The sequence below is a fragment of the Rhinolophus hipposideros genome, assembly GCF_964194185.1.
Source record: "Rhinolophus hipposideros genome assembly, chromosome: 3".
Taxonomy (NCBI): Eukaryota; Metazoa; Chordata; class Mammalia; order Chiroptera; family Rhinolophidae; genus Rhinolophus; species Rhinolophus hipposideros.
This window is the reverse complement of record NC_138049.1, coordinates 57326003-57341675: the sequence shown is the minus strand read 5'-3', so window position 1 is coordinate 57341675 and position 15673 is coordinate 57326003. Positions and strand designations below refer to the sequence as shown.

At 31.6% G+C, this 15673-nt stretch overlaps 1 protein-coding gene across 3 annotated transcripts in view; it reads left to right on the top strand.

The window, feature by feature from the left end:
- FUT9 (fucosyltransferase 9) overlaps positions 1-15673 on the top strand; it is a 170216-nt gene that overhangs the window by 46009 nt on the left and 108534 nt on the right. The window contains exon 1 of one of the 3 annotated variants that reach the window (XM_081044827.1): positions 13193-13287. The exons of the other annotated variants lie outside the window; for them this stretch is intronic. The gene's annotated coding sequence lies outside the window, so the exon portion shown is untranslated. Of the gene's footprint in view, positions 1-13192; positions 13288-15673 lie in introns of those variants that run through there. 3 annotated transcript variants of the gene reach the window in all.

Sequence of the window (15673 nt, the reverse complement as noted above, 5' to 3'; positions counted from 1 at the left end):
GATTTCAGTGGGCTGTTATTAATAAAGAAATGAGGAAAGCTATGTTTTGGTAAGAATATAATTGTAGATATATTTTTCTTTTAAAGTGAATTATGTCCCATGTAAATTTGTTCCAGTACTATTATTCAACAATGTAAGAGTAGATATGTCAGCAAATTTTGTCCATGGGTAGAGGAACAAAAACACTTGTATATGAAGAACCTAAGAAAATTAACCAGAGGAAAAAAAGTAAAATTTTTGACTCAAATAAACTGTATGAATGCAATCAAGTTAAATGCCAAAGAGTTCTTGTACACAAGTAATAACCAGTTAGAAATTATAGTGGCAAAATGATTATATTTACAGAAGCAAATATGAAATATGATAGGTAAGACTCACCTTAACAAGAAATAAATGAGATCTATAATATTTTGCTTGCCTTAATAGAATAAATAAACAAATTCCTGAATGGGAAATTTGGAATAAAGTTATTTACTTCCAGATCTGTTTGGATATTTAATTTAATTTCAATCAAAATCCGAATATGATACCTTTATGAAATTTAAAAATCAATTCTAAAATTTATGTAAACAAATTTTGGTGAGATAACTTGGAGAAAGATGAATAAATAACAGAACAGATTTTTTTTTTTAAATTAATTTTATTGGGGTGACAATTGTTAGTAAATTTACATAGATTTCAGGTGTACAATTCTGTATTACATCGTCTATAAATCCCATTGTGTGTTCACCACCCAGAGTCAGTTCTCCTTCCATCACCATATATTTGATCCCCTTTACCCTCATCACCCACCCTCTACCCCCTTACCCTCTGGTAACCACTAAATTATTGTCTGTGTCTATGAGTTTTTGTTTCTCATTTGTTTGTCTTGTTCTTTTTGGTCTATATACCACATATCAGTGAAATCATAGGGTTCTCTGCTTTTTCTGTCTGACTTGTTTCACTTAGCATTATTCTCTCGAGATCCATCCATGTTGTCACAAATGTTCCTATATCATCTTTCCTTAACGCCGAATAGTATTCCATTGCGTATATGTACCACAACTTCTTTATCCATTCATCTATCGAAGGACATTTTGGTTGTTTCCATGTCTTGGCCACCGTAAACAAAGCTGCAATGAACATTGGCGTACACGTGTCTCTATAGAGAAATGCTTTTATATTTTTGGGGTAGATACCCAGGAGAGCGATTGCTGGGTCATATGGTAATTCTATTCGTAATTTCTTGAGGAACCTCCACACTGCCTTCCATAGCGGCTGCACCAGTCTGCATTCCCACCAACAGTGTATGAGAGTTCCTTTTTCTCCACAGCCTCTCCAACACTTGTTACTATTTGTTTTGTTGATGAAAGCCATTCTGACTGGGGTGAGGTGATATCTCATTGTGGTTTTCATTTGCATTTCTCTGATGATTAGCGATGTTGAGCATTTTTTCATATGTCTATTTGCCATTTGTATATCCTCTTTGGAGAAATGTCTCTTCAGGTCCTCTGTCCATTTTTCAATTGGGTTGTTTGTTTTTTTTGTTGTTGAGTTTCATGAGTTCCTTGTATATTTTGGATATTAGCCCCTTATCAGAGGAACTGTTTGTGAAAATCTTCTCCCATTCAGTTGGTTGCCTCATTATTTTGTCAATAGTTTCTTTTGCTGTGCAGAAGCTTTTCAGTTTCATATAATCCCATTTGTTTATTTTAGTTTTTACTTCCATTGCCTTTGGAGTCAAATTCATAAAATGCTCTTTGAACCCAAGGTCCATAAGTTTAGTACCTATGTTTTCTTCAATGCAGTTTATTGTGTCAGGTCTTATGCTTAAGTCTTTGATCCATTTTGAATTAATTTTGGTACATGGTGACAAATAGCAGTCCAGTTTCATTCTTTTGCACGTAGCTATCCAATTCTGCCAGCACCATTTATTGAAGAGGCTGTCTTTCGTCCATTGTATGTTTTTAGCTTCTTTGTCAAAAATTATCTGTCCATATTTATGTGGTTTTATTTCTGGGTTCTCAATTCTATTCCATTGGTCTATGTGTCTGTTTTTCCGCCATTACCAAGCTGTTTTGATTATTGTAGCCCTGTAGTACAAGGAAAAATCAGGGAGTGTGATACCTCCAGTATTGTTCTTTTTTTTTAATATTGCTTTGGCTATTCGGGGTCTTTTGTGGTTCCAAACAAATCTGATGATTTTTTAGAACAGATTTTTAAACCAAATTTAAACTTAAAAATTAATTAAAGAAAACTAAAAAATCTCAAAGGACACAGTTTATAAATAAATTATAAATTATTCATTAATTTAGAAACAATGGCTAATGAAATAAACAATACATAACTTATTAATAATTAAATATATGCAAATTAAAACACAATAAGAAATATTATTTTACTTTTATGATTAGCTAATACATGAGGGGAACTTATTACATTTAACAAAAATAATATGCTTTAAATGTTTATATTCTTTTTCCTATAATTACTTTTCAATGAAACTATTTTAAAGAAATTAAAATATAAAAAAAGACATTTTTAAAAATTTGCTCATTAAAACATTATTTATAAAATAGCAAAATATTAGAAGCAACTTGTCTCACACAATGAGAAAAGTTAATTATGACAATCCGTATTATGTAATGTTATGCCAACATTAGAATTATTACATGGAAAATCATTATTATAAGTTTGAGGAAAAACCATATATTTTGGATTTTAGCAGAAACATAATTTGATTTAAAGCAGACTATATATAATATGTACCAAATAGTCTTTCAATCATCTTTCTCTCTGATCTCAATTATACATTGCTTTGCTAAGGATACAGTAATCTAAATAGAAAAATTGAAGTGTATGTAATTAGAGGCATACCAGATAGCTATTACTTTTCTCACTTAAATTCAGTACATATATTTAATATTACTGCCCAAACTAAAGTAAATATGAGCACTTTCCAAAATTAATTAACCAAAATTGATATTAAAGCAATGTTGGTCAATTACAGTAGCTAATGCCTATAGGTTAAAATTCACTAAAATTTGTACTTTGAATTTTTGAATCAATTGAAAGTAAATAAGAAATTCAAAAGCTAGTAGAGGAGTTTCTAGAAGCGGAGCAAGTGGCAAACACGACAGCTGCTGTGTTTACAGTAGGAAACCGCAGACTGGAGGGATTGTCCTTGAGGAACAGGCCCTGGAGCAGCATCCTTAAGTGAGGATTTGTGTGGACCTATCTCTGGGAGCCAATTTCCCCACAGGGGATTTGTTCTACTTGTCTGGCAAGAAAGCATGTGTTCTGGAAGTTGGGTATTACAGGGAGGATGAGGATGAAAAACATGATGTGAATGCAATAATTTTAAAAATTTTCACACATTTGCCCAAATATCATGTTTATTAATTTTCTGCCACTTTTCTTCATTCAAATAAATGATCACAAAGAAAATAATTCTGGAAGTAAAAGATGGTATTGTTTATGTCAAATCAATTATGTGGAAAATGAAGTTTAAGTGTCATTTTAGTGGAGAGTACCACGAGCACTGAGCAGTAATTCCAGATACCTGGAAGTTATGCCTGCTTAACCATAAACAAACTTGAAAAAGACTCAAAGTTGTTCTAAACTTTAGTTTCCTCGCCTGTAAAATAAGGGATTTGTTTTTAAATGATCAATAATTCCATTCTGTTCTTAAATTTTTATGACCATAATAACACCAACAGCCACTCCACAATGATAGTGATAATATTTGATTTCATTTATTGGTACTATTTAGCTAAGTATGGTACAAAATACTTTCTATGCATTATTCTATTTACTCATTGTAATGACTTTATAAAAATAGGTTCTATTATTAATAAGGTTCTATTAATAATAGGTTAATTATTAAGGTCATCATTAAAGTTATTATTTATTATATAGATTATATTATTAAATAGGTTATTTATTATTAATAATAAAACTTCTAATAATAGGTCCTATTATTAATAGCTGTATTTTTAATGAGAAATTAGGAGTTTAGAGAGGTTAATTAACTTGCCCAAAGTCACATAGGTGCAATTGGCAAAGTAAGGATTCAAACGCAACTGACTGCAAATCCCAAACTCAGAACCATTCCACTATACTTTCTCTCTGCATCTACTAATATCTTATATAAGCAACCAAAGTATATTAACGGCTGGTTGCAAGCATGTAAGATGTTCATTAAATTCACTCGATGATTTATAAAGTTGTTTCTTACTCCTATTATTCTTCGCAGCATCTAGCAGATTGGCTTACAGATACATCTTCGTTGAATACACTGAAAATAGCAATTTTTTCGCCTTATATGTACTTGCTGGGATCTTTAAGATCCATAACGGTTTGACATACACAATTTGCTGTAAGCTTGGCACATACTTAACATTGTATTTACATAGTTATTTTTATAGCGTCTTTGCCTGCATAGCGTCTTTGTCTGCTACCCTTTTTCATAAAAGGACCACATTGCTTCTCTTATTAACAGAGTTCACTGGTTAATTCGTTAGTGAAAAACAAGATTTTCTGAAGCTGTAATTTTGTACTATGTATTTTAGTTAAAATATTTTGCTGTAAGAGATGCACAGATGTACTTAAGTAAAGTTTATGGTTACTCTGAGCATGAGAGAAACTGAATAACAGATGCTTTTAGTATTTTGAACAAACTGAATTATACAGCACCTATACAGCTTTATTTTGCAGGCACATTGAGGCCAGCAGTATCTAGGCACTAGACTTACAAAGGGGAGCCAGGCGCTCTTCCTACTACACTTAGGAGTCTTTCAGTCCAGCTGGAGCGACACACCTGAACAGTCAGAAAAGAAGACAAATTCTGTAAATTGTAACATAAGCACAGGGGATTGCACATTATATCTACCTGGACATGGTGGGAAAATGGAAATTAGGACAGATTTCATAGATGATGAGACTTCTATTACTCCCTAAAGAAGCATCGGAGAGAGAGAGAGGATGGTTATATTGCTAAACGTGCAGGTGAAGTAAAGGCCTAAATTTCTCTGAGTTTGGAGTGTGACAGGACATAAAGGTCATAATATCAAGAGTGAATTTGGGTTACAGAGATGGGTTGAACATTGTCAATATCCAGTATTAAAATCTTTGCACTACATGAGAAGAAGCAGAGCTAGAGAAATTGGGGTGGGAAAGGACAATGAGAACCTCAAGCATTAAAGGGGTCATGATAAAGAAGTGCTAATCAGGGGTCAGAGAAAGTGCTTTCTCACATCTGTCCCTTCTTTGTATTGATTCTCACTGCAGGGCTAGCTCTCCTTGGCTGTGCTACCTTGAACTTCGTCCATATTGTGGCAAAATTTCTGTCATCTATAGAGTGAGAGAGAGACTAACTCATTCATTCCCAACCTAGGCCCTCAAAGGTAGTGACAGAATTCTTCAAACTAAATTAAAACTCCATATGATTTTCAGTATTACAAAGTAATAGTACACACAGTATCTTGTCCACTGATTTTAAATCCTTCAAAATTTAAGATCTGTAATTAAAATAATGAAAGAATCCTTACTGGTGAGAACATTGCAAACTGTTTGCTTAGATGGTTTCTAGAACTTTTTTTTAGCTCTGAAAACTTATTATTCTATTATCTCAGTAACTATTTGCAATAGCTGGTTTTTCACATAAAATTTATACCGCACCAAACAATATTCACACTGTCCCCAGCCCTAAGAATGTAACCTGCCTGGCAGCTGCACATGGGCCATTAGCATTGCAGTTTACATAAAATGCAATGATATCTGTTTTCTTTAGTTTGTTAAAATACAAAACACAACATTCAAAATCTGAATCATTTCTTGGAAGGAAGGCAAATGGCATAATGAAAGAGTGTGTTGTGAACATGATTCCCAAAGAAGTCTAGTTTATTAATATGTATCTAATTAGGGGTCAGATTTTTGTTTAATTAGAAGACTCTTGGAAGAAACTAAATTTAGCTGTCTGGCATATCACTTTTCTTCTTCGTAAAAGATACAGGATCATAATTACTCTCACCTAGTACTACACAGAGATTTCCTAAAGAACATTTTGGAAAGAGTCTCATTGTTCTTTTGAACATTGGAGGTCAAAAACAAGGACATTTAAAAACACTGTAGCCACCGACATAACCATATTTTTTAAAGGGAAACTACTTTCACCACTAAAAATTTGGTCTTGTAACCAAACCAGATATTGTAACTATATAAAATATAACCAATTGATTAATTCGATTTTAGCTTTTAGACAGTGCATTTATATATATAAACCTGCCTTTGTAAGAAGACTCAGCTACCAGCAGAAAGCTATTACATCACATAAATCAGAGCCCCAACAGAAAGTTGGTTGTGTCAGGAGCCACATTCGAAAGTATATGGTGAAAATTTTAAAAAGTGGGGAAACAATGGAGGCTGCATATTCTCCTTACCTCAGTAACAAAGTCATTGACCAGGACTTGATGCAAAGAAAACTTGAGAAAGCATGGAATTCCCAAATTTTAACTTTTTACCATTTCATATTTAGTATCCAGGGGGAAATGATGGAGATTTGGTACTTCAGAAATTAATCCTATTTTTCTGAAAAATAAACATGAGTTTTCTTTCTTGCAGATGCAGGTCGGACAAATATGAAAATTCAAGTCATGAATAATTTGTATTTTCTTAACTTTTAGTAATTCATTCATTTGATTATATTTTTAAAGGAGAATTAGGGATCAAATATCATAAAGACTAGGATCTCCTTGTGATATGAAAGGGCGAGTGAATCTAATCGAAATTAAAGCACTCTTTAAACCTTTAGATTTTGGAAACTGCCAATTTTACTCAGTCGATTGCTTCATCAGTTGAATATTAATATCAGTTAGCTGATTCCTTGAATTTTATTTCAACTTAAGTCTGCTGACTGATTTGACAGTACTCAATGAAAGACCCTTGTAGGATTCTAAAGTTTAATACATACATTAAGTTAGTTAAGAGAATAACATTCCTTTTCTCCTTCTACATGTTTTGCAATAGGTATTAACAAATATTTATAGCCCCAAATAGCCTGTTGTTAGAGCAGCCTTTGTTTGATGAATAATGAAATGACTGGGTGAGTGATATGAAGTGAGCTGTGACTCAGGGTAGTCAGTCCATTGGTGGGTATTCCTTCCATGGGATTCAGAAATAGCTCAGATTTTCAGTACCTTTTATTAGGAGCAGTTACCAAATACAGAAGGCTTGCATTTTCTACAATGAATGTTAATTTTTTAAATTGATGTTGAGATTTCAGGAAATATAGGAAGACTATTTTCCTTTGGAGTGGGGCCTACAGGCGGAAAAAATGATAGGGATTAAGATATCTTTGCAAAATATTAAGGATGGCAGGTTCACTTGATGCATAGTTTTACTGGTAATCTAGAAATCACCTGAGGGCTTTCAAGTGGCTGCTGAATTAATTTATCCTACTCTATGAATATAAATTACAGTCTGTCTTTATCCAAGGAGACAAATGTCTACATATTTTTTGAGTTTTCACCTAAAATTTGTTTTTTAATTAGGCCCATTAAAAGGATATATTTATAATTTCACTGAATGGGACAGAATTGTCAAAGTGATCTGTGTTTATCGTTTGAAAATCGAACTGGCTTCATAAGTATAAAATAAGTAAATTATTGACAATGTATTATACTGTTTGATATATAAACATATGAATACAAAAATAATGAAATCTTGCCATTTGCAACAATATGGATGGAACTAAAGAACATATGCTAAGTGAAATAAGTCACACGGAGAAAGACAAATACCATATGATCTCACTTACACGTGAAATAAAAAAAAAAAAAAAAAAAAAACTGAATGAACAAAACAGAAATAGGCCCAAAAATATAGAGAACAAGCTGATGGTGGGGGATGGAAAAAATAGGTAAATTCATACTTAACTCCCAATAAAATGAAAATTCAGAATAAGCATGTTACACCATTGTTTTGTATTTGTGTTATTATTTTCCCTATGGCAGCTGAAGTACTTTAATAGTAGTTATTTAGTACTCAAATTTACCACATGAAGTGCTCAGCAGCAAATATTGTTCACCTAGCTTCACAAATTGGAACACTTTTGTCAGGTTTATAGTCATGTAAACAAATAGCCTGTAATAAGGAAATCTTGATTGTTAGTTCACTGATGACTCTCTTTACTCTTTATTTTATTAATTTGTGAAATTTTGATCCAAGCAATATGCCAACATAACTTAAAATCAATAAATGATTAAAAAAGTCTAGTAAAGAAAAACTGTAATTCTCCCCCACCCCCAGGCCTTGTCTTTCTCCAGATTGACATCCTAGAGACACAATACTCTCAAATATATAATATGGGACAGAGTTCTCGTACAATTTTCTTAGGTTGCTATGAATTAATCAATGTTTATGTTCATTTTTGACTATGTCATGGTAAATGAGATCAGGATTCTTACATCCTCCTCATCCCACATACATGTCCCTTTTATCCAATCTCCTAAACTATTATTATAATTAGTACCATAGTCAATTTTTATACTATTATGATTATGTAGATACTCATTCCTGATCTAAATTCTTCACTACTCTCCCGTACAACATTTTCTTATTCTTGGAGTCAATAGTTTTGTTATTAATATACATGGCTTTTATGTAACTATTCCTAACTTTTCTAACTTATCAAACCTATCAAAACCTTTTAATATGATATTTTAATGAAAAATTATCAGATAATCTATCAGCTTCTTTTCCCTCCTTGCCTTTTTCCTCAAGGAGCAGTCTACATTATTTTCTTCTCACACTCAACTAAAAGTTCGGTTAGTTGTAGAATTCCCTGTTAACAATCATTTTCCCCCAGATTTCAATGTCTCTTGATATCCAGTGTTTTCTTCTTAGAATTCAGAAGCTGCTCCTTTTTTCTGTTCCCTTTCACGTGATCTGCCTCCACACACTCTTTGTAGTCTTGATTATTTTTATCCTTGGAGTTTTTAAATTTCAAGATAATGCACATTGGTATGAATTTCTTTAGAGAGTTATTGTCTTACATATTCCATGAACACTTGCAATCATGCCCTTATTTTCTTATTTTAAAAACAATTTTCAATTATTTTCTGTTTGTTCCATTTCTGGAATGCTTTTGAGTCAGGTGCTGGACCTTCAGAATTGACTCTAATTGTTTCATTTTTTTGATTCCAACTTTTTTTCCTTTCATTTTCATTCTTTATTCTGGGAGTTTCCCTTGACTTTTTTCCCAAACTTTCTGTTGGAATTTTAATTTTGATAATATTTTCTCTTTGGCTACCCTAGCTTCATAGCATTCTACTGTTGTTTCATAGATACAACTTCTTTTATAATTCTGAGATATTCTTTATAGTTTTTCTCTAATGTTCCTTTTTTCCATGTGCATTCTGAGATTTCTTTCTTTCATATTACAGGCTAACCAAATATCCCATGATCCTTAGCTGTGCATTCGTATTTGAAGGTTAAGACCAACCAAAACTCACTATGTTTTCAGGCACTCACCACGTCCCTATATTTAGCCCTGATCTTCACCTCATTTCTTCACTCTTTTCTGTGTCCTTATGTTCAGAGCCACTGTTGTTTAATTTCTCTTGAAAATAGATACTTGGTTTGTTTTCCCTGTTGGTAGACACCTTGTTTTTAAAGGTGAGTTAAAAAGACAAGAAAAACACCAGATCCACATGCATTCTTTCAACCAACCCTCCATTTTCAATAACTTAAAGCAGTAACTGGTGTCTCCTAACACTGAACTTTCCAGGATACCATGGCGGTATTCACCAACTTCTTGTTGTTCTCCCTGTGTCCAGACATTTAGATGGAAGCTTCCTCCATGAAGTTAATTCAGTTAATACTTTTCTGTTTGCCTCTGGTCTCTCCTGAATCTCAGCTGCTGATATTCCTGTCTCCCGTTCTCTTTGAGTGTTTAAAAACTTTTTATTCCTTTGCAGTTATTTTGGTGAGGTTATTGAAAGGAGAGAAAATAAATGCATGAGATCAATCCACCATTTTAATTTTATATTAGTTTATTAATTATCCAGATATTGGCCCCATCAATTTGCCTTTTCATATATAGATAAATGTCACTGAAGATGTTTAAGAAGACAAATCCCATCATTCTACAATCTATTTCTAATGTAAAAATATGACTTTAGTGTGAAAAAGGAAAATAACCAGAACTGGAATTTTAGCCCATAACCTCTGTGAAAGGACTAAGAACTGTCTTACAATAAGATGTTACTGTGGGAGTTCTTTGACATGAAGAGAATGACAATGATGTGTTTGAATAGCTTAGGAAAAACTAGTTGCTAAATTTAATCAACTCAGAAAATGAAAGGTTATTGTGGCAAAAATAGACCCATGTTTTTTATTTTATTTTATTTTAATGGAGAAGCAATAATGATTCTCACCAAAAAAGAAAGCCTCCCACCTTTACAATAAGGTATCTGTTAATGTTATTGCTGTACTTTAGGAAGTAGAGTAAATCCAGGCCAAAAGAAACACAAATTCACATGTATTTATGTCCTTGAATTAGAACTATGATGAATAAAATATTCATTGAACAAATATCTAACATTTTATTTATTATTTTGGTTACTGTGATCTATTTCTCAGTAATTCTCAAAAATGAAGCTTAATTGTGCTTCTAGAACAAAAGTTTTGAAAAATGATTATTTGTAAGCGAATATATAAGTGTAGCTATGGAAAACAACTTGAATACCTATCTAGAATCTAGGAGTCATTTTAGTAGATCTAAGGAGATCAATAAAATTAAATTCTAAGGTTCATTTTTCTATGCGTAAGGCAATTCAGTGGAAGAAAAAAGAACTAAAGTGAAGCAAAAACAAAAATTGGTTTGCACCGTCTTCCATTTAAAACTCCACACTCTTCCTTGCAGTGATCTCATCCAGTTCCATGATTTAATATAAATGTCATCTATACGCCATTGACTCTTAACTTTCTATCACCAGCCCTGATATATTTCCTTATCTCAAAACTCATATATACAACTGCCAACTTAACATTTTCTTGGGTACTGTCTATTGTACATCTCAAAATGTCATGCCTAGATCAGAATTCTTACTTTCCTGGTAAACATTTTTCTCACTTCAATAATATGTAGCCTATTATTTATAAGCCCTAATGCTAGGATTCATTCTTGAAACCACTTTTTAATTCATTTTGTACATGAAACCCATCAAAAAGTCTTATCAGCAATTACACCAAAACATTTATCAAATCTGTCGATTCTCTCCATCCTTATTGGTAAAATCCTAATCAAACCACAGTCATTTATTTTTATTTTGTTTTAATATCTGTGGAATATTTTATAAGGGAACTATATAAAATATTTATGTAAAGTTTAAGGAATATTTTTTTAATTATCATCCAACTTCAGAAATACAACAATGTCAACTGAATACCTTGAATGTCCTCACTGATCAAATTGTCCTCCATTTTTTCCAGAGGTAACCAGTATCCTAAATGATATGCTCATAATTTCTTGCTTTTTAAAAAGTTTGCCGTGTGTGTGTGTGTGTGTGCGTGTGTGTGTGTATCCTACATAGATAACACATTTAGTTTTGATTGATTTAGAACTTTTCATTTTCATAAATGGAATTGTATGATATATAATCTTCAATTTGCTTCTTTCAATATCTTATTTGTGACGTTTGTGTTGCAGTGTGAATTTATAGTTCATTTACTTTCACTGTGTTAAACTAGGCAATTGTTTTATTATCTCATAATTTACATACTGATTGTAATTTGTGTAAAGATTTGGATGGTTTTCAAATTTTTCTTGATGTTTCATTGTTGTCATTTTGGATTAAAAACAATGCTGTTACAACAGTTCTTGTAGTAAGTCTTTTATGAATGTGTTAGAGGGTCTCCAAAGTACATATGTAGAGTGTAACAACTGAGTCCCGAAGTTTTTACATGTTTGAATGAACTGGATTATGCCAAATGGATGAATACATATTTGTGCTGATTTACATTCCCATTAATAGCAGATGAGTTACTGTTGCTCCATTACCTCATCAATATTCATTATTAGCGCTAACTTTTAAAAATTTACCCATCTGAAAAGTATAAGGATGCATCTCTTTGTGATTTAAAATTTGCCTTTTCCAATTTCTAATATGGTTGAGCATATTTTCCTATATGTACATTGTAATTATATGTAAATAAGTAATTAATTTTTTTCAGTTTAGGTCTTGTTCTTTTATTATTTTTATGGTATCTTCTAATAAAAACATGATTTTAATTGAATCACATTTATCAATATTTTTCTATGAGTTTGAACTTTTTAAGTCTTTTTTTAAGAGAACCTTTCTAAAACATGAATTGTAAGGATATTCTCCTCTGTTGTTTTCTACAGCTTTTAAAGTTTTGGCTTTCACATTTAAATGTTTACAATCCCTTAAAACAAGTTTTGTGAATGGCTCATGTAAGGATTTTATTTCATTTTTCCTTTTGAACAGATATCCAGTTTCTACTCTTTCCCAGTGACTGGTAGTCCAATCAAATTTCCATACATATGTAGGTCTATTTTTAGCAAATTGTTTCTATTGGCTATTTCTTATCCCAAATACCACATTGCCTTAATTATATAACTGTAACTTTATAATAATATAACTAGAGGGTCTTGGCTATTATTGTCCTTTTTTTCTTTTATATAAATTTTAATTGGATTTCAATTTTCTTTGAAAAATCCTTTAAGTTTTTTTTTTTTTCTTAATCGCATTGAATATATAATCCTGTTGTGGGAAAATTGAAGCTTTAATATACTTAGCCTTCCCATTCAAAACTTTAATATACCTCTCCACTTACTTAGGATTTTTCTCATGGATTTTAATAAAGCTTTATACTTCACTCCAAAAAGGTTCCTACCTATTTTATTTACTTTCTTATTAATTTGTTTGTTTTATCTAGATACTTTATGTTCTTGGTTGCTTTAACTAGGAAGTTTTTGTTTGTTTGTTTGTTTTCTGGTTATCTGGTCTGCCAAAATGAGAGCAATAAAGAATTTTTCCAAAATTTATTAACTAGAATCTTATATAAGCCTTTTCACTGGTTTCTCTGTTTCCACTTTTGTCTCCTTATAGTCCATTCTCTTCACTTATCACATTCTGAAATTCTGCTTCTTTATCATTTGACGTGTTTGTTACCTGTCTTCTTTCACCAGAACTCAGCTCTCAGAGAGCAGAAACTTTGTCTTTTCTGATCACCAGTGTCTCAAATAAAGTGGTGTCTTAAAGAAATTGCTGAATAAATGAATAGGTGAGTCATATATGTTGTTAATATTTCAGAGTGCGTAAGTCCACATAAGGGTTTTGCCATTCTCATACATTGTTGTCTTGGCTATTGATTAACCAGCATAAGCCAAAATCATGGAATTGAAAACCTGATTTCAGATTTACGTGTAGCAAGTAATATCAAAGGAATTGATTACCCATTTGTTTATTCTCTTCTGTTCTCTGGAAGCATTCACTGATAATTTAATTTGAAACAGGGAGACTTGAATGTCATCTACCCTGTTTCCCCAAAAATAAAACTTAGCTCGACAATCAGCTCTAAAGCGTCTTTTGGAGCAAAAATTAATATAAGACACGGTATTATATTATATTATATTATATTATATTATATTATATTATATTATATTATATTATATTATATTATACCTGGGCTTATTTTGCTATAAGACCGGGTCTTATATTAATTTTTGCTCCAAAAGATGCGTTAGAGCTGATTGTCTGGCTCGGTCTTATTTTCCGGGAAACACGGTAGCTCACCTGTCATTCAGGGTGCCAGCACCTGTATTGCATCTTTATGAGTGGCCACATGATTTCCACTTGAACCCTTTCATTAACAGATAGCATACTCCTTCCTCAGGCTCCATTCCATTTTCAATTAGATATAACTATAGTAGAATTCTTTATACTGAATTAAATTGTACTTCTCTTGAGTCACTATTATTGATCTAAACTCTGCCAGATCAAATAAATAAATAACTAACCTCTTTTAGCATGATAGAGCTTTAAAAATTTTAAGTAATCTATCATTTATACTAATCTTTCACTATTAGCCTAAACATCACTTTACTTTCATACATGCATTCTCTCAGCCACTATTTCTTAAGTGTTTGCCATGTGTGAAGCATAGCAGATATGAACAATAGTAATTTGAGAAAATGTTTTTTCTTACATGTTATTATATAACTTCCAAAACTAAACTTTAAATGATTAGGATGTAGTTGTCAAATGAAAAGATATTTAATGGAGACTTAAGTCTTATTATTTCTAGTTACAAAGATGGGACTGTTTTTACAAATAAATTCATAGCAAAGTTAAAAAAAATTATTTAAAAAGAGAAACTAAAGTGTTCATTCACAAAAATTAGGTTGTAGAAGATCACCTTTAGAAGATCACTTGTTCATTTCCTTTTTTCTAGTCTTAGATATTTTATTTTATTTTCATTCCATTTTTAAATAATTATTTTATTTTCCATTTACACTTAACGTACAGTATTATATTAGTTTCAGGTGTACACTATAGTGATTAGACATTTATATAACTTACAAGTGATCACCCTGATAAATTTAGTACCCATCTCACACCATATATAGTCATCACAATAGTATTGACTATGTATATTCCTTATGCTATACTTTACATCCCCGTGACTATTTTCTAACTACCAATTTGTACTTCTTAATCCCTCCCCCCTCCCCTTCAACCATTCCCTAAACCTCCCTCCCCATTGGCAACCACCAAAATGTTCTCTGTATCCATGAGTTTTTTTCTGTTTGTTTGTTTATTTTGTAATTTTAGATTCCACATGTAAGTGAAATCATATGGTATTTATCTTTCTGTCTGACTTATTTCACTCAGCATAATGCCCTCTAGGTTCATCCATGTTATGGATGGCATAATTTCATTCTTTTTTATGGCTGAATAATGTTCCATTATATATATGTACCACTTCTTCTTTAACCATTCATCTATTCTGGACACTTAGATAGCTTCCATATCTTAGCTATTGTTAATAATGCTACAGTAAACATGTAGATGCATGTGTCTTTTTGGAATTACTGTTTTGGGTTTCTTTTGATAAATAACCAGAAGAGGAATTACTGGATCATTCTTTGTCTCTTGTTATAACCTTTGTTTTAAAGTCTCTTTTGTCTGGTATAAATATTGCTACCTTAATCTTTTCTTTTTCTTTTCTTTTCCATTACCTGCTAAAACTTAGTATTTTCACATTTCTTATTTTGTAATTTGAAATGTTCATTGTCTCTTCTATTTACATTTATCTCCACATATATGTTAGCTATAGTCTTTTTTTCTTTTAATTTCAAATTTACAGCTTTCAATTTTTTTCTACTTTAAATATACATTTGGTGTTAGATTTAGACGTAGGCATTATTTTCCCTCAATTTGTTACCTATCCATTAACTTTGTCTTTGAACAGAAATCATTAATTTGATATAATGAATCAATTAAAAAGGTTAAAGCACAATTTAAGTTGTGTTATATGTAGTTTAAGAAATTTTTTCCCTTCTTAAGATCACAGAGATGTTCTATATTTTCTCCCATTGGCTTATGGCTCTATGGTTTTGCATTTCATAATTAGGAGTATAATTTATCTGGACTTTATTTTATAATTA